This window comes from Diabrotica virgifera, chromosome 6 (assembly GCF_917563875.1).
Source record: "Diabrotica virgifera virgifera chromosome 6, PGI_DIABVI_V3a".
Classification (NCBI taxonomy): domain Eukaryota; kingdom Metazoa; phylum Arthropoda; class Insecta; order Coleoptera; family Chrysomelidae; genus Diabrotica; species Diabrotica virgifera.
In genome coordinates, this window is record NC_065448.1 from 118,620,164 (window position 1) to 118,642,272 (window position 22,109).

Sequence of the window (22,109 nt, forward strand, 5' to 3'; positions counted from 1 at the left end):
AGTTTTAGGAGTTACTTTAGGGACAGGCATTATATCTCTTGGGGATATCGCTTGGCTTAAATTGGCTAAGCTTGTGGTATGGAGTTCGTTAGCTACCGAAACATTTTGCAGTTGATAATGTGACGAGCTAGAGGGTTTATGTATAGGCGATACATCTCTTGATGGCACCAAGTTGTCTAAAATGTTTGAATTTTTGACAGCGCCTTGAACTTCACTAGATGTTAAACGAGTTTGTTTTATTTGTGAATTATATTCATAAAATTTAGTAGTGGATAGTGGCGGTAGATTTTCATTTGTTCTGATTTTCTTACTAACCGTACTGAAACTTCCAGCCCAAACATGATCATTTTTGGGTGCATTACGGCGGTCGGCAACATCTGCCGCCATTGTCATTATTTTGAGTTAAAAGAGGACGGTCAGTAACCTCTGCAGCCGCAAATGCCATATCTGGGAAAATGTTGTTATCATAAGGACAAATTCCCGTTTTTTTAAAACCGGATAAAACATTTTCAAGTGTTGCAGCTCTCATATAGGCTTGACCAAATATTTCGCTCACATCATGTATCGTCACGACTTTACTGGCTATAATATGAACTCAACGGAAACATAATCGCAACATCAAGAGGCTGCAAATGATGAGACGTGTGTGGAGGAATTGTAATAATGTGAACGTTATTTTTTGCCATTAAAATCAAATCTAAATTTTTAACATGTGTTGAATAACCGTCACAAATAAGTAACAATGGGTCTTTTTCTGTTGGCTTAGCATATTTTATAAAATGTGTGAACCATGTTGGTGCAAAAATATCACTTTGCATCCAACCTGAAGGATGAGGAACTACTATAATTTCAGGTGGTAGACTCCTTAAGAAGTTGGGATTATTTTTTACACGAGGGAATATCAGCAGATGTGGTATATATTGACCTGCTGCATTAAAACAAATTCCTGCAGTGATGAGTGTACCTCGCTCCGCAGATGAGAGGCTACCGACCTGTTTTTTTTCCTTTAAGAGATAACACTTTGGATTGTCTATTTGGAACTGCACTAATTCCGGTTTCGTCACAGTTATAGATTCTACTGGGAGAAAATTTGTAAGTGTCCATAAGATGTTTTAAAAGATCAAAAACTTTTTGACATTTACTTTATTAAATGCAGATGCTCGAGCTGCAGATGTTGCCTCCGGTGTTCGTAGAGATAAGTTATGGTGTCTTTGCATAAATTTGGAAACCCAGTCTCTTCCTGCTAGTTGTTTTTCTTGAGAAAAAGTGTACGGAATATTATTTCTTTCCGCATATTGATAGGCAAGGTGCCTAAAATTCTGAATCGTTAAACCAAACAAATGTCGTTCCATGTCAAGTACATGCTCATTTAATTCGTTTTCCTGTTCTGGCGTAAATCTACCCAGCCCTTTCTTTGCTGCCAGGTCAGATGTTCCAGCTAGTTTCAGTCTTCGGAATAAGGTTGCTGATGGCACATTAAACTGTGTAGCAGCTGCTTTATATTTTAATGTTCCCTCCCGAACAGCATCAATAGCATTTTTCATCGATTTGTCTGACCAAGACTGTTGATTGCTTTTACGAACATACGTTCTAACCATTTTACCTTAAAGAGAAAATTCTCAACATTAAAAGTGTAGTCACTCCAACAAACAACTAATTTATAATATATCTATAGTAGATTTTATCCGGTTTAATTTTAGGCGATACAAGAATTAGTAAAATAATCTCGGATAATTATTAAACCGAGATTTACAAATCCCGACTAAATATAGTTTCTAATCTTCAACCTTCAATAAACACATTCTACAAATCTACCTACTACAAAACAATAGTGTGGGCAAAGTGAACCTAGGATAACTTTTCTCCTTGTGAAAAACTTCACTTTACCCCACACTGGTACTTTTTTGACATTTGATGTTAATGTGAGACTGTCATTACATATCATCTTCGTTTTCTTGCAAAACTATCTCTAATTAGATGCCTAACATAATACATTAACAATGTTTGAATGTAATAATAATTAGTTGAGTTATACGTTAGATTACACACTTACCATATTAGAATTTTACCACGATAAAATAAAAATTTCATCCACAACTTAGCATCTTTCGTCAAACGTGTTCTCGTCGTAAGCACACTGTTACCAACTTAAATATATTAAGTTTACGTTTGAAAATGTATTATTGGCGCAAATAATTTAAAATTTAAAAATATAGTTCACTTTGCCCCAACGGTTGACTTTGCCCCAAATTCCCCTACTACTTTCGTTTGAAAATAGCACACTTTTCCAATTTCCAATGTTCCAGTTTTGGTGTTGAAGACACCAATTTACGTGATCAATCTTGTGCTGCCTGGTTAACTCGGCATCCCGTAACTTCCTCCTGCTATATAGACCTTGGGCACGGTACCTCTTCTCCTTATCATTTCAACTAAAATATTTACACCTATAGTTTCCAAAGGCTGCAGATTTCAACTATATAGTGATTCCATATAAGTTTGGTTGAGTGTATATTATACATTTTAAAGTGAATATTTATTAAATATTTTAATATTTGACAGAGAGCTTGACATGAGCTCGAAACACGTCGTGTAGAATATCGGTGGTGGTCGAAGTGAAATAAAATGCAATCGCCGTTTCCTTTCATATCACGGGTTCTCCGTTATTGACGAATGTGTAGCGAATAACGTGGCTTTGTAGGCAAATCTGTGACACAAAGAGGTGTCTTTTGTCGTTCATCGTCTTTTATGAAGACTTTGAAATTTACATTTTCGCGTCCGCTACGGAAAAGATTTCTCCTGTATACCAGAGAAATCTTTTAGTTTAATTCATATAGATGTCGTACCAAGTGTACTGAAGTCTGGTTATTTTATTATTACCAGAAAGGCCAAATGCATTTTCTTACACCTCGACCATCCACCTAGATGTTCCTGACGAGAGCTTGACATGAGCTCGAAACACGTCGTGTAGATTATCGGTGGTGGTCGAAGTGAAATAAAATGCAATCGCCGTTTCCTTTCATATCACGGTTTCTCCGTTATTGACGAATGTGTAGCGAATAACGTGGCTTTGTAGGCAAATCTGTGACACAAAGAGGTGTCTTTTGTCGTTTCACCGTCTTTTATGAAGACTTTGAAATTTACATTTTCGCGTCCGCTACGGAAAAGATTTCTTCTGTAGACCAGAGAAATCTTTTCGTTTAATTCATATAGATGTCGTACCAAGTGTACTGAAGTCTGGTTATTTTATTATTACCAGAAAGGCCAAATGCATTTTCTTACACCTCAACCATCCACCTAGATGTTCCTGACGAGAACTTGACATGAGCTCGAAACACGTCGTGCAGAATATCGGTGGTGGTCGAAGAGAAATAAAATGCAATCGCCGTTTCCTTTCATATCACGGTTTCTCCGTTATTGACGAATGTGTAGCGAATAACGTGGCTTTGTAGGCAAATCTGTGACACAAAGAGGTGTCTTTTGTCGTTCATCGACTTTTATGAAGACTTTGAAATTTACATTTTCGCGTCCGCTACGGAAAAGATTTCTTCTGTATACCAGAGAAATCTTTTCGTTTAATTCATATAGATGTCGTACCAAGTGTACTGAAGTCTGGTTATTTTATTATTACCAGAAAGGCCAAATGCATTTTCTTACACCTCGACCATCCACCTAGATGTTCCTGACGAGAGCTTGACATGAGCTCGAAACACGTCGTGTAGAATATCGGTGGTGGTCGAAGTGAAATAAAATGCAATCGCCGTTTCCTTTTATATATATATATATATATATATATATATATATATATATATATATATATATATATATATATATATATATATATATATATATATATATATCATAAAGGAGTACGACCGTCAATTCCAATATAACAAAGGAGCACTCGTAAGTGTAGGGTTTTATCGGTCAAGTGGGTGAAAAAAGAGACAAGGAATTCAGCTACTTCATCTATTTATTGAAGACGTTTCGTCTACTGCTCAGTAGACATCATCAGTTCATCTACAAAAAGAGTGGTATAAGAAACAACATCCAAAAGAGAGGTAAAAAAGCACTAGCGTTACCCTAAAAAGACATGTAGCAAAAGGTAAGATGTACATAGTAAAAAAACCTTATCCATGAACCAACGTAATGTAAAAGTATATAACATTTAAGTGTATAGTTAATATTTAAAAACTTTAGTACAGCCAAAGACAAGACCATGTGGTAACAGTCACATATAAAAAACAAGTGTAAAAAAGCCGGCTTGCTTTTTTAAAGTCAAGAATGAACCAAGAAAAAACCAGATTCACACTTCCAAAAACTTAGTAGTATTTAAGCATACTTCATTTTAACTTTAGGTAACATCATTAAATAAGTAGAATGCTCATATGCAACTTTGAAAATTTAAAGTTAAATAGTTACCAGCAGGTCATCCGAGCCCAACGGACACACAAAAGAAAATGGAGTTTGAATTATCAGGTGTAAACTGACATCTCGCCAAGAGGCAGGCAACCTTTAAAAAATTTATAACAAAGAGTGACTGACAACTGCAGTGCAGCGCGGTAAAATTTAAATTGATATAATTAAAACAGTTATAAAAGTGTTTAAAAAGTGAAAGTAATATCAAAAAGTTATCAAGGGATGTACCTTATACCTCGAAGACAAGAATCACAGTTTATTTTAAACAAGTGAGGGCACTTCACACAATTATATGGAAAAGTGCCTACGTTAGTACTGGTAATCCAGTTAACTAACTAATATATTAGATAGTACAACAGTATAACTCCCATATATCGCAGCTCAAAAAGCAAGAAAAAATATGCAATAATTTAAGAAAATTTATAAATCAGTTTAGCAAATTGTAATTTATAATTAATATCAATAATGCAAAATTTTATCCTATGGAAAATTTTAAATTGTTCAATCTATTAAGTAAACTGTTATTATCAAAAAAAGTGGGAAAATCTTGAAAAAACCACCAAAAACTTTTTTACAATAAAATAATTTAAGTGTAATAACATCGACTGATTCCGCAAGATCAATATTAAAGAAGTGGGAAAAGCCTGAAAACCACAAAACTTTTTTACAATATAATAATTTGAGTGTAATAATACCAACTAATTCTGCAAAATCAATGCATGGTATATTTGACTCAAGTTACTGATGTCAGTTCTCTTGTTAAGTACATTAGAGGTTTTTAATATGAAACACATCTTTAAGAACTGTCTTTTCGACAGGTTGCGTTCATTGCAAAGGATCTTGGCTTCATCAAAGTCCACCTTGTTGTTTGTATCTATTGCATGTTGGGCTAAGGCACAAGTTGGTTTTTTCAAATTGATATCACTACGGTGTGAAATTAAACGTGATTTTAAAGCTCGCTTTGTCTGCCCTACATAACATGCGTCACATTCAGCACAAGGTATGTGGTAGACCACATTAACTTGTTCCAAAGGGGAAAAGGGTGTTTTAGTCTTAGAGAACAAATTTCTGACTGTTCTTGCGTTCTTATTTGCAATCTTAACAGGAATATTATTATTTTTATATAGTTTAATAAGTTTATCAGTAACCTGAGGAAAATAAGGAAGTGAAGAAAACTGGGAAACAGGAGTCCCAAGATTAGTAGTAGGCAGAATTGTGATGTTAACAGTATTATTCGATATTGATCTAAGTTGGTCACCATTGAGTATGTCATTCAGAGAAGAACCGTAGCTTTGGGAAAAAAGAAATTTATTGATAAGGGAGGAAGGGTAGGAATTATCTACCAATATACTTCTGAGTAGCAGAAGGGATTCCCTTCGATTAACCGGATGTGTCAACCTATGTAGCCTACAGCTTAAAGTTTTAATAAGATTTATTTTATATTTAAAAGGATGACAAGAATGGTAGTTGAGAAACCTATTAGAGGCCATTGGTTTCCTATACCAACTTGTACAAAGTGTGTTATCTCCACTTCTAGTGACACGCATGTCCAAGAAGGGGATACTATGGTTGTTGGGGTCCTCGAGTTCACATGTGAACTGCAAATGAGGATCAAACCCATTAAAGATGGACAAGGTGGCCTGAGTCTTGTCTGGTGGTAAGGCTAGTAATAGGTCGTCCACATAACGTTTAACAAAAGGAACTTGAAAATCTAAATAACCTAAACGGTCGGAACTGACCGTTTGGGTTATTTAGATTTTCAAGTTCCTTTTGTTAAACGTTATGTGGACGACCTATTACTAGCCTTACCACCAGACAAGACTCAGGCCACCTTGTCCATCTTTAATGGGTTTGATCCTCATTTGCAGTTCACATGTGAACTCGAGGACCCCAACAACCATAATATCCCCTTCTTGGACATGCGTGTCACTAGAAGTGGAGATAACACACTTTGTACAAGTTGGTATAGGAAACCAATGGCCTCTAATAGGTTTCTCAACTACCATTCTTGTCATCCTTTTAAATATAAAATAAATCTTATTAAAACTTTAAGCTGTAGGCTACATAGGTTGACACATCCGGTTAATCGAAGGGAATCCCTTCTGCTACTCAGAAGTATATTGGTAGATAATTCCTACCCTTCCTCCCTTATCAATAAATTTCTTTTTTCCCAAAGCTACGGTTCTTCTCTGAATGACATACCCAATGGTGACCAACTTAGATCAATATCGAATAATACTGTTAACATCACAATTCTGCCTACTACTAATCTTGGGACTCCTGTTTCCCAGTTTTCTTCACTTCCTTATTTTCCTCAGGTTACTGATAAACTTATTAAACTATATAAAAATAATAATATTCCTGTTAAGATTGCAATTAAGAACGCAAGAACAGTCAGAAATTTGTTCTCTAAGACTAAAACACCCTTGTCCCCTTTGGAACAAGTTAATGTGGTCTACCACATACCTTGTGCTGAATGTGACGCATGTTATGTAGGGCAGACAAAGCGAGCTTTAAAATCACGTTTAATTTCACACCGTAGTGATATCAATTTGAAAAAACCAACTTGTGCCTTAGCCCAACATGCAATAGATACAAAACACAAGGTGGACTTTGATGAAGCCAAGATCCTTTGCAATGAACGCAACCTGTCGAAAAGACAGTTCTTAGAGATGTGTTTCATATTAAAAACCTCTAATGTACTTAATAAGAGAACTGACATCAGTAACTTGAGTCAAATATACCATGCATTGATTTTGCAGAATTAGTTGGTATTATTACACTCAAATTATTATATTGTAAAAAAGTTTTGTGGTTTTCAGGCTTTTCCCACTTCTTTAATATTGATCTTGCGGAATCAGTCGATGTTATTACACTTAAATTATTTTATTGTAAAAAAGTTTTTGGTGGTTTTTTCAAGCTTTTCCCACTTTTTTTGATAATAACAGTTTACTTAATAGATTGAACAATTTAAAATTTTCCATAGGATAAAATTTTGCATTATTGATATTAATTATAAATTACAATTTGCTAAACTGATTTATAAATTTTCTTAAATTATTGCATATTTTTTCTTGCTTTTTGAGCTGCGATATATGGGAGTTATACTGTTGTACTATCTAATATATTAGTTAGTTAACTGGATTACCAGTACTAACGTAGGCTCTTTTCCATATAATTGTGTGAAGTGCCCTCACTTGTTTAAAATAAACTGTGATTCTTGCCTTCGAGGTATAAGGTACATCCCTTGATTACTTTTTGATATTACTTTCACTTTTTAAACACTTTTATAACTGTTTTAATTACATCAATTTAAATTTTACCGCGCTGCACTGCAGTTGTCAGTCACTCTTTGTTATAAATTTTTTAAAGGTTGCCTGCCTCTTGGCGAGATGTCAGTTTACACCTGATAATTCAAACTCCATTTTCTTTTGTGTGTCCGTTGGGCTCGGATGACCTGCTGGTAACTATTTAACTTTAAATTTTCAAAGTTGCATATTAGCATTCTACTTATTTAATGATGTTACCTAAAGTTAAAATGAAGTATGCTTAAATACTACTAAGTTTTTGGAAGTGTGAATCTGTTTTTTTCTTGGTTCATTCTTGACTTTAAAAAAGCAAGCCGGCTTTTTTACACTTGTTTTTTATATGTGACTGTTACCACATGGTCTTGTCTTTGGCTGTACTAAAGTTTTTAAATATTAACTATACACTTAAATGTTATATACTTTTACATTACGTTGGTTCATGGATAAGGTTTTTTTACTATGTACATCTTATCTTTTGCTACATGTCTTTTTAAGGTAACGCTAGTGCTTTTTTACCTCTCTTTTGGATGTTGTTTCTTATACCACTCTTTTTGTAGATGAACTGATGATGTCTACTGAGCAGTAGACGAAACGTCTTCAATAAATAGATGAAGTAGCTGAATTCTTTGTCTCTTTTTTCACCCACTTGACCGATAAAACCCTACACTTACGAGTTCTGCTTTGTTATATATATATATATATATATATATATATATATATATATATATATATATATATATATATATACATGTATATAAATTTCACAAATTTTTTGGGTATTGAAGTCAAATTGGGGCTTTAAAGTATACTATTGTCTAATATTCGAGCTTTCGGAAATGTTTATTTCCTTTTTCAAGAATGTCTACAATGCAATAAGCTAAAAAAAATATTAGAATATTTATCAAAGAACATATAGTAATGAGTAACTTACCAGAATTTAGATGATAAAAAAATGTTGGTTACTATACATAAGATTAAAAATATCAATGGTAAACGGCTGTTGTACATTTTGAATAACATAAAAAACAATAAAAATTCTTAGCAAAAACACTTAAAAAAGGATAAAAATTGGTTAAATTTTGAAGTAATGATCTAAATTAGAAATTTTGAAGTGAAATTTTATTCAAATGGTTTATATCAGCAAGGGTTTGAACACAATGAACAAAAAATCTGAAATGGACAATCTTAGCAAAATTTATAATTACATTCTTTCTTTTGAAAAATAATCATAGGTACTTGTATCAGACTACAAGATTTTTCAAATCTCCTACACTTTTGAATTTGGCACTAAATTTTAATAAAATTAATTAATATCACTAATATTTAACATTAACTTTTCTGTTTTTGAAAACATAACTTTTATTTTGAATTGATAATTACATTCTTTCTTTTGAAAAATAATCATAGGTACCTATATCAGATCATAAGATTTTTCAAATCTCCTATACTTTTGAAATTGGTACTAAACTTTGACAACATTAATTAATATCACTAATATTTAACATTAACTTTTCTGCTTTTTGAAAACATAAATTTCCTTATTTTCTTATCATAGATTTTTATTCAATTCCTTATAAACACCTATATACTATTACCATAGTTACATTTAGTTTTTGTCAGCCATGTATTTATGATAAACTAAATTTTTTAAAAGTCAATCAAATTTAGATCATTACTTCAAAATTTAACCAATTTTTATCCTTTGTTAAGTGTTTTTGCTAAGAATTTTTATTGTTTTTTATGTTATTCAAAATGTACGACAGCCGTTTACCATTGATATTTTTAATCTTATGTATAGTAACCAACATTTTTTTATAATCTAAATTCTGGTAAGTTACTCATTACTATTTGTTCTTTGATAAATATTCTAATATTTTTTTTATCTTATTGCATTGTAGACATTCTTGAAAAAGGAAATAAACATTTCCGAAAGCTCGAATATTAGACAATAGTATACTTTAAAGCCCCAATTTGACTTCAATACCCAAAAAATTTGTGAAATTCGTATTTCCAATCAAGTCAATCAAAATACTACTTGTATATATGTATATATATATATATATATATACATATATAATATATAATATATATATATATATTTATTTTTAGCATCTCATGACGTCCCCCCATGTTAAACTGTAGTCTCTCGTGGCGTCCAGCTCTTCGTGGACTCCGATATACGGTTGCCACGAGGATTTTCTCTAAAATTTATCGCAGGTGAAAGGTACCACTTCCTACAATGCTTGAACAAAATATTGGCCGGATGTCCTCAGACACGTTATCTGTATAATAATATACACATTACTTGAGGCAGTTGCCGTCAGGCGCGCCACGTTCGCTTGCTGTATATCTAAAATCACTTTAACGGTTTTGATGACGTCCAAATATATATTTATTCATTTTAAGGTTGTCGCGGAATCCGTATATTTCAGTTAATGTCCTCATGGCTTCTACTACGCTGTTGCCACCTCAAATGTTGGTATTTAGACTTCGGATATTTTTATAAATGATTATTGTAGTATGTTAAAACAATTATTGTTGTGACAGATTAATGATATTATCTTTGTATAATTAACAGTGTATTTTTTTACTGCAAGAATAAAAACAATTAAGAAGTATGTTCATTAAAATTGATGAATTTATCATAACCAGTTGCCGAAACTGGTAGTCTAATTGCTCAATTGTAACATATTATAGAAGTGTTAGAATTTAATTCTTAATTTTTTATTAGGAGATCCAGATTTAGAAATTAGAACAACAAATACTTTTAAAGAATATAAATATATCGAATCTATATTATCTAAAGAAGGCAAAAGAGACATCGAAAACAGAACACAGCAGGGCAAAATAGCGGTAAACATTCTAAGCTCTCTATTATGGTCTAAAGAGATAAGACAAAAAACGACAATCTATCGTACCTTGGTAGAGCCTATTATGACTTATGGAGCAGAAGTTTGGCAGATCACAAAAAAAGATAGAAAGAGAATAGAAGTAGGTAGTAGAAATAGATTATCTAAGGAGAGCGTGTGGTATATAAAAGATCGCATCAGGAAGGACAAAAACTGTATATTCCAGTGTAGATAGAATTGAAACGAGACAACTAGTGTGGTATGGTCACGTCAAACGAATGAATGAAGATAGATGGCCAAAGAAAGCTTTAAATTACATACCACAACAAAGAAGAAGAAGGGGAAGGCCTTCAGTTACCTGGGAAGAAGATGTACAGTACATCATGAGAGATAAAGCCATCAAAGAAGACGAATGGATGGACAGAAAAAGATAGCGGTCGAAATGCGAGAAGTAGCAGAGGCTATAGGAACCTCGCTTATAGATGCATAGATATAATTATTTATTACAATATTTTTAATAATATAATTTTTCTATTCTCATACTATAATATATCAATTATAATGTCACCACCTGTATAATAGATATAATCAGATAGATCATTAGATAGAACTAAAAACGCAGGACGAACTTTTCCAAGAAGTAATTACATAAAATTACATAAAATAATATTCGTAACGGAACATCACAAGAAATATGGGAGACTTTTAAACATTGTGTAACAACACCTAATCCTGTGAAACGGAAACACTGGATAACAGATGGAACCTTTCAAATCATTGAGAATAGAAGAAATCTTTGTCAAAGTGGTATGCATAGTGAAAGGAAAAAAGCTAGTTTAAGAAACCTCAATAAAAAAGTAAAGCGAAGATGCAAGGCAGATAAAAAACTGTACTATCAAAGTATATGCAAAGAAATTGAGAGACATGATCAGAATAATCAACCGAGAGATCTATTTAGAAAAATACGCTACTTAACAAGATACTTCAAAGCCAGAACTTGGGCCATTGAAGACAACACTGGAACTCTGAGAACAATCAGAGAAGATATAGCAGAGACATGGAGATCGTATTGCAGGTACCTATATAAAGATGATTAACCCCAAGAACCTGTTAACCAAATCTTTGATGAAGTAGAAGGAGAACCTGATATACTTGAAAATAAAGTAAGACTAGTGATCATTAAGCTTAAATATAATAAAGCACCAGGTCCAGATATGATAACAGCAGAAATACTCAAAACCACAGAAAAAACTGGCGTAAAATTACTTCATCTACTCTGTAACCAAATATGGCATTCTAAACAATGGCCTGAAGACTGGACAAAATCTACAATAACAACAATTCATAAAAAAGGCAGCTTCCATAAATGCGACAATTATAGAACTATTTCTCTTATATCACATGCCAGTAAAATAATACTAAATATAATCAATGAGAGACTAAAAACATTCCTTCAAAGTGAAATTCCACAAGAGCAAACTGGATTTACCAAAGGTAGAGGTACTCGAGAACACCTGTTGAATATAAGACAGATAATCGAAAAATATAGGGAATTTAATATTCCACTGTACATATGCTTTATAGATTATCGTAAGGCGTTCGACAGGGTCAAGTGGAGACACTTATGGCAAATACTAAAAGAAGTAGGCGTACCCCAACACCTTATTTCGCTTATAACTGAACTATACGAACACACTATTGGATCAGTTAAAGTGCTTGACACACTTTCAAAGGAATTTCATCCAGAACAGGGTGTCAGACAGGGATGTATACTATCTCCACGATTATTCAACATATATGAAGAGCATATTATGAGAAGAGCACTTGAAGAATGGGAAAAAGTCATCTCAATAAATAATCATAAAATAGACAACCTACGTTTCGCAGATGACACAGCCCTTCTTGCAAATAGTCAATCAGAGCTGATTGATCTTACACGACTGGTTGAAAACGAAAATCAAATATTTGGTCTGCAATTAAACATATCAAAGACATGCGTCTTTGAAGTAAGGGTCAAAATAAAGATGAAATTAGATTGAAATTAAACCGAACAGCAGTGTCCCAACATGAGGAAACAGTGGAAGAAATATGGAAGAACTTCAAGGATATTATGCAAAAACTGCAAACGAAATTATAGGGATGAAAAAAAAAAGAGAAAAGAAATGGATAACCGGAGACACATTGTACTCCAGGGAAATAAGGCAAAAATATACGTTCGGAACACTTGACCGGCCAGGTTGCAAATGGATTTTTTGGATACTATATACCTATTACATTATAAATATAAAAATGTCCGTTACAGTTCGGACGATAATTTTAGTTATTAGCAAATAAGGGTCAAAAATGTCAGTTTTTGAATTTTGGTACGATTATTTGTTGCTTCGGAAGTTGCAAAATAAAACTTAAATTTCAAAAATAAAAAATTTGCTATGTGAAAACCGCATGAAAAAAGAATACTTATGTTTTCAAAGTTTTTAAAAAAATAATAAAAAGTCATTTTTATCATTCCGAAAATATTTTAGTAAAGTAGAGTCATTTTTGGCTTATAAACAATTTGAATAACTTTGTTAGTATTGACTGCAAACTAAATTAATCGATTTAGGGATGGGAAAAACCTACCGGTTATAACCTAAAACCGGTTTTTTAATTCGAAATAATCGGTTTTACCGTTTTTTTTTTGTCCCGGTTATAACCGGTTTTTTCTTTTTAAAGTAATAACCGGTGAAAAACCGAATAAGTTACCTGTGGAAAAAAAATTTATGTAGAGAAAAATGAAGAAATTTCTATCTATCTTCGATCTCAATCATATGTATTATAAATAATATGCGAAGTAATAAGTAATTAACCCAAACAACCATAATTCAACTTTTATTTACTAATAGAGAACTGGACGAAATTGTCACATCAGCTTTTATGAAACAATTTTGGGAATAGTTATTTAGTTTTAGATGATAATATAGTTACGTAAAAAAGTAAGTGATCTGCTTGAAATCGATATTCCAACCATCATCTAAAAATTGTTTATACTTGAGTACTTGAGACTTGAGAGTCTTGTATGAAATGTGAATACCGAAATACGATTAGGAATCTCCAATATGTAATTTTGAAATATTAGGAAATAAAAGGTAGGTATTACAAACGTATTAAAAAATATAACCTACTGAAATTTTTTGATGGCAATAGAGAAGTAAATAATGAATTGGTTTATCGAATTTATTTTTAAGTAAAATATAAGTCATTTGGATATTTTTCTAAACTTGATAGATCTAAGGGACATTCGGTAGATCGGGTAGGATCATCATTTTTGAGAATATCCCAATTATTGACAACGCACTATACGCCGAAGCCGTCTACAACGAGCGACGAATCAGAGATTGGGGTACTTTCGCCCATTTTTAGGGTAATTTGAGAGCGCCTAGGAAAATTTTTATAGGTTGAATTGGTTGGGAAATTTTTCGGGAGGAAAATTGAGCAAACTAAAGTGCAATATAAATGTAACATTATAACCTATTTGCTTTTGATTAAAAAAACGAAAACCGGTTTTTGGAACAACCGGTTATTTGACCGGTTATAACCGCCAGGTTAAACCGTAAGTAAAAAAAAACGGTATAACCGAAACCCGGTTTTTTGTTCAACAACAGCCATGCACCATCCCTAGACTTTAGGATTTAAAAAGCTGGTACTTTTACATTATTATTGTATTATCGGTTTATAACCTTCTCCGTCTTCCGATACCCGTTCGCCGTTCGCCATTCCTCTCTGTCCGCACATTGATCTACTTACAGACCTCTTTCATCCATGGCTTTGTTTATTCCTGCCTGCCAACTTTTTTTCGGTCTACCTCTTCTTCTTCTACCTTGCGGTTTCTAGTTTTGCACTTGTTTTGTGATTCTATCTTCATGCATTCTTTGTACGTGACCCAACCATCGTAGTTTATTTCGTTGATTTCGTCATTTATTGTATGTGTGACCTTCATTATTTCTCGTATCCGTTCATTGGTGACATGTTCTCTTCTTGATCTTCCTGCAGCTCTTCACCAAAAATCCATTTCAGTGACATCTAACATTTGTTTTGATTTTTCCTTGATATGCCATACTTCGCAGCTGTATGTTATAATGCTTTTCACTACGGAGTTATAGATTTTTTCTTGTTTTGGTTGTTTATCTGCTTGTCCCAGAGTACTGAGTTTAGGAGCCTAATTGCTTTCCTGCCCTGAGTATTTCGTTCTTTAATGGCTCCGTCCAGTGTTCCATCATTCGTGATTTTCATACCCAGGTATTTATATTCGTTACGTTTACTGATTGTTTCTCCTTCTTCTATAGTCGAGAAAATGTAGCATTTTGGCTCGCAATTTTTTCGTCCAGCATGGATTTACTTCAAATTTTCACAGAGGGTAGGGAATAGTCCAAGGTTCATTTTCTATATCATGCCGCTGTACGCTAAAAGCTTGGGGTGGTTGCCACCCCATCTCGGGGACGGGAATTTTTTATTATATTTTAACCACGTAAATCGATGTAAAAATGAATTCTAAGAAAAAAATGTTTTTTACATTTTATTCGTAAAACTAATATTTTTCTAGATATTCGCGCTTGAAAGTAACAGTTTTTCGACGAAAAAATCGACTTTTTTAGATGGTTTTTTGAGAATACCTCGAAAAATATGGATTTAATCAAAAAAACTGTAGATATCAAAAATGCATCTTTTAGTAACACAAATTAAATTAAACTTAAATAATCTTTTTAAGTATAATGATAGACCTTTCAAAAAATAATAATATGAAGCTCCTAGCATGAAAATTAAGCGACTTATGATCAAAAAATATCGGTACCTGCTATTCTCTATGAAAAAATCAGTGAAAACAACCCCCTAACTACCCTACTGATTAAAAATTGGTCTTCACCTTTCTGTAATTCCCTTTATATTCGTATTATCAATACACCCAAGAAGTTTGACCTATTTAAAAGGCCTAATTTTAGAAAAATTGGACTTTAAAGAAAAATTGATTTTTTGCAATTTCCTATGTCACCTTTTACTTCAAAATATCTCCGAAAATACTGGAGATACGAAAAAATTATGGACTATTAAATTGTAGCTTATTATTTAATAAGTAAAATTCTCTTGTGCATGGATTTTCATTACAGTGAACAGATAGCGAGATACTATGGCTATTTGAAACCTCTATTTACGAGCAGACACCCCCTTATTCGAGTCTTTTAAACTCACCCCAATTAAAAACTAAGGCATCTTACAGAATTTAGTTCTCACGGTCTTAGAACTCTTCAAAAATCCTACAGAATTATTTTTGAAAAAACTTTTTATCTTCAAAAATGAAGGAGCCATGTTTAGAAAACGATTTTTTTTAAATATCGAATAGGCTGCTTATGGATAATTTTCAATGTATGTATAATAATACCACAGAACCGGTTGATATACTGGAAGATGACTAAAAAACTATTTGTATTTGTACATATTTGTAAATTCGTATTTTTTTGTAAATAAATGTTTTTGTAATTCTTTAATTCTACTTTTTTCTGTATAGATCTATTAAATAAAAATTGTGATGTTATTAAGGGTGGTTTTTAAGGGTTGAAATATGATATTTTATCCTAAAGTATAAAACAATCATTATTTAACCAATCAAAACCAAATTTTACCCATATTAAAATTTACAATGTTTTTATATATTTTTGTCAGTAAGGGGTAGGTTACACCCCTAAAATAATCAACGCCCTTAAGCATGATCTAGAATATGAAGTACAGGGTGATATGATCCTAACCCCAAATTTTTATGTAAATCGATGCAAGCCGAAATGATTCTTTTAGGATAAGTAATTTTTTTATATATAGCTTCAACAAGGGTGGTTTTAAGGGTTGAAATATTATGATAGTATATCTTAAAGCATAAAACAATCATTATGTACCTAATAAAAACCAAATGTTGACAATATTAAAGTTAAAAATGTTGTTTTATAATTTTTTACAGTTAGGGGTAATTTTCACTTTTCACATTTCTATGTTTATATTTGTATTCTCCATTGCCTCCCATAACTTTACCGAAGGTACACTGTCGTATGCCTTTTTCAGATCAATATAATATACGAAATGAATCTCTTGGTTAATCGCTGTTTTCTTTTCCATGACTTGTGCGATTGCAAAAAGGTGATCAATTGTAGATCTTCCGGCTCTAAATCCTGCTTGTTCTTCTGCTTCCATTTTCTTGTATTCGTCTCTATTCGGTTTTTTAAGATCCTTCCGTATATTTTGCTGATTGTTGGTGTACAGGAAATACCCATGTAGTTATCACATTGTTTTCGATGTGTACTTTTACATAAATGTTAAAAAAACATTCACCTTGGTTAATTACGGTCAAAGTTAGCCACTTTTTTTTATTAAGAAAGCTAACTAGCGCTAGTTTGGAGTTCAAGGTATGTATATAGTTTATATGTAAAAGTTTGAGTAAACTTGAACAGAGTGGTTAATATATCTTTAAAAATAACGCCCTAACGAAATCGACTCGTGGTCGGTGGAGGGGAATTATTAAAATCCGTGCACTCAAAAAATGAAATTTATTTTTCAAAGATATGTTGCTCTTTATATCTCCAGAGATAGTTGATGGATTTTGATCATTATTTTTTTAAAATTTATATATATTTCTTGTAGTCTTGTAGAGTATGTTATGTACACATATACCTACCTAACAATACAAAATGTTATGGGGCCGATAATTATGATTCTAAGACCTTCGAGTATACATATATAAATTCATAAAAATTGTTCAAGCGGTATCGGAGGATTATGGCAACTAACATTACGACAGGAGAATTTTATAGATGTAAATAAATAGATGGCTATTAAAAAATAGGGTCTTGGTGATAGAAGGGTGAAAATTAACGGTTGTATATATATTTTTAATGGTACATACTATAAAATTAAGGTAGACAATTTTTTCTAAAACAATAAAAAAGTGGCAGAGGGTAACCCCCTTATAACTTATGGGTATAAATAATAGATTAAAATCTATTTTCAATCCTACAGAATATATGTGTAAAATTTCATAAAAATCTGCCAAGCCGTTTCGGAGGAATATGATAACTAACACTGTTACAGGAGACTTTTATGTATATAGAAGTAACTGTAAATTAAATAAGTAATACAAGTGGCTTAATTTGCTCGTAATTAACCTAGGCGAAAAGTTTATTTTTTTAAATTCGTGTCAAAATATCAGCTTTTTAAATCCCAACGCAGATTTAGTCAATATGTTAATATGGTTATTCAAATTGTTTATACGCCAAAAATGATTCTACTTTCGTAAAATGTTTTCAGAATGGTAAAAATGACTTCTTATTGATTTTTTAAATAAGTTGAAAATGTAAGTATTCTTCTTTTCTGTGGTTTCCACAGAATTGCTGTATCATTATTATTTTCTGAACAACAACATTGCAAAAAAGTTCTTTGTGATAAACAAATCGAATGCAATTTAAACTAATTGACAAATCGTTTTGCATTTTTTATGCATTATGTGGACTGTTTGACTCAACATTTCATGCAATATCAAAGTCTTAAGTTCATTTTTGCAAAAGTTATAGCAATTTCTTTATTTTCGAAATTTAGTTTTATTTTGCAATTTCCGAAGTAACAAATAATCAGAACAAAACTCAAAAACTTCCATTTTAAACCTTTGCTTATCTACTAAAAGATGAATAATCTAAATAAGATATTTAATTACGTTGTTTTTACCTATAGCCATTTAAACGAAAAAATTGTCATATTTGACCCTTATTTGTTAATAATTAAAACTCTCGTCCGAACTGTGACGGGCATTGTTGTATTTAAAATGTAATAGGTATAACTCTAAAAGAACCATTTGCTACCTGGCTGGTCAAGTGTCCTGACAAAAACCTTATTTTAAGGAAAAGTAGTAGAAAGGAAATACAAAGAAAAATATAGCGGTTAAAAAGCAAGCCAGAAAAGACAAAAGATACTACGTAAATCATATGGTAAAAATGTCAGAAAAAGTTGCGCAAGAAAACGACCATCAAATACAGTACAATATCATCCCAAATTTGACAGGGAAACACTAAACAGTAATAAACAAATCAAAGATAAAAACAAGGAAATAATATAACTAAATCAGAACATAAAATAATACAAAGATGAAAAGAACCCTGCGAGGAAATATATTCCAAACACCACATATAGACGGAGATAATGTAATACAGGAAATAAACATTAGAACAGTTGAAATTACCAAAGAAGAAATATAAAACACACTGAATCAACTAAAAAAATGGCAAAGCCGCTGAAAGGGACAAACTACCGATAGATTTAATAAAGGCGGACGCAAACGAATCAGTACAAATGTTACACAAATTCTTTAACAAGATATGGGCCGACCAGGAGCTCCCACAGAAATGGAACGTGGGTTTAACCATTAAGATACCAAAAAAGGGCGATTTAAATAAATGCGAGAATTGGCGAGAAATAACACTGCTAAGTGCCACATTCAAAATAATGTCAAATATCATATTGAATAGACTGAAGCCAGAAAGAGACAAGAAACTAAGACTAAGAAACAACCAAGAAGGTTTTCGCGCAAAACGCTCCACTATCGACCACATTTGTATTATATCTGTACCTACCTCTGTATCTTGTCCCTGTACCTCTGTATCTCTTGTACTCTATAATTATCTTGGAACAAGCTGGTGAATGGCAAAAACATATAAACATGTTTACTTTCACTTTGACTTTGAAAAGGCCTTCGATGGTATAAACAGAGAACAAATGTGGAAGATTCTAAAACTATATGGACTACCGATAAAATAAATCAACTTAATCAGACTATTTTACAGGAAATATAGAGCCAGACTAGAACATGCGGGAAAAATGGTAGTAGATATAGCTATACAAAGCGGAGTTAAATAAAAATGTGTGCTATCCCCGACAATATTTATAATAAAAGCGGACTGAATCATGCAGAAAATAAGCGATAATAAAACAGGTATTAGATGGAAATTGCATAACTAGTTGGACGATTTGTAGTTCGCAGATGACATTTGTCCCCTAATCGAACATAGCAGCCATAAGCAAAAGAAGATCGACAAGCTTGCAAAATACTCCCAAGATAATGGGCCTGAAGATACAGACAAAAAAAAACCAAACTTAAAAAAAAAACAGCAACCAAGAAACTAAAATTAAAATACAAGGAAGACAAATACAGGAGGTATGTAGATAACTTTACATATCTGGGATCGATCATGGAAAAAAGGCGCTAGTAGAGCAGTTGTAGAAAAAAGGATAGTAAAGGCACAATATGCACTCATTATATAATCATATAATGCATTAAGGTGATACAGTAGCGATCAACAAGTAGCAAAAACGCGTTCCAAGATTGCGGCTCTAATTTTGAATATTTTTTCGAGATATTTGGCACACGTATTCGTAATATAATAAAGAATGGCGGTACAGAGCCCAATTTGAAAAATATATTAATATGTGGAAATTACTCTGTAATTAAATACAATATTAAAAAAACGAGCCTGTACCGCCATTAAGAAGAACAAAAAAATACACTTTCTTCAAATAAACTTTTTTTCCGATGCCTAGATTTTGTGTCATTTTGGAACTACTAATGAAATAAAAAATTTTAGTAGTTCCAAAATTACACAAAATCTAGGCATCGGATAAAGAAGTTTATTTGAAGGAAGTGTATTTTTTTGTTCTTCTTAAAGGCAGTACAGGCTCGTTTTTTTAATATTGTATTTAATTACAGAGTAAGTTCTACATATTAATATATTTTTCAAATTGGGCTCTGTACCGCCATTCTTTATTATATTACGAATACGTGTGCCAAATATTTCGAAAAAATATTCAAAATTACAGCCGCAATCTTGGAACGCATTTTCGCTACCTGTTGATCGCTACTGTTTCCTCTTAAGGAAAATCTGGAACACAGGCGATATATCACAGTTAACCAAAATCTAAATATTAATAGCTGGAGAAGAACTGTTACAAGAGATCATGAAAGAATTGGCGTTGAAATGAAGAGAAGTCAAACAAAGAGCGAGAAACAGAGAGCAATGGAAAATACTTGTATAGCAAATTTCGAAAGAATAAAACAGAAAAGAATGCGCTAATCCTGCGAATCAGCCATCTTTGATTTTTGGCTAAGAAACGCAAGAGCGCCCAATACTTCATAATAAGGGAAGGTATTACAGGGAGAGGGAGAGAGAGAGAGAGAGAGAGAGGGAGAGAGAAAGAGAGAAATAGAGAGAGAAACAATACTGATTATTTATCAAAATAAAATTTAAGGTAAACCTAACCTAACCTATCGAAAGGCTCATCCAAACAATTATTAACTAAAAAAAAACATTTGTCAAGGGTATATAGTGGTATTAGGTATATTACATTATAACTTATTCCATCGAAATCTTCCGAGATCCATAATCTTCCATCGAAATAAAATAGAAAATTTTAAAGTCTAGAAAATACATTATTCATAACTACACCCAAGAAATAAGTTTTTCTAACCTGATTTAAGAGTATAAAAACGAAAACAAAGAATTTACAGCAAATCTTTATCGTATATCCGAGCAAACCACCTAGTTGGCAAAAGTTATAAATAGAATTTGTCTGGGTTCTTCAACTAAATTCTCACGTAAACACGACCAAGGTTAAATATTTTACTTGATATTATAAGTACATTGTTGCCAGTATAACGGATGCCAAAGCGAGCGCTAACTGTATGGAATCATTCTTGTTAATATACACGCTGTATATTGATCGGAAGTCACGAAGAGTCAAAACTATACAGAAGCCACGAGGGACGCAAATGCAATATATATATATATATATATATATATATATATATATATATATATATATATATATATATATATATATATATATATATATATATATTATATATTTTGATGGAATGTGTCTAAAGATATTCAACCTCTCATCTTTACCGATGAGCCCACGGAGGTTGAAGAGGGCGAAACACATTTCTAAGAACTGGTGTTTGGATCTTGATTCTATTCGAAAAATTTTTCCCAGCCAGAAATAGTGGATGTGTGAGTTATTCGTAAGGGGATTTTTCCACATTCTCTATTTCATTTGTTTTATATATATATATATATATATATATATATATATATATATAAATATATATATATATATATATATATATATATATATATATATATATATATATATATATATATATATATATATGCTTTCTGTTGTTTTCCGGGTTTGACTCCGCGTTGAATAATTTTGGTTTTGATAAAAACCATTATTTTGACGACGTTTCGGCAAGATCTCACTTGCCATTGTCAAGTCAGGTAGTTCCGCTTCTCGCTGCTGCTTGAAGGAAAGTTTCCTTCAAGCAGCAGCGAGAAGCGGAACTACCTGACTTGACAATGGCAAGTGAGATCTTGCCGAAACGTCGTCAAAATAATGGTTTTTATCAAAACCAAAATTATTCAACGCGGAGTCAAACCCGGAAAACAACAGAAAGCACATATAGCTCCCGCGG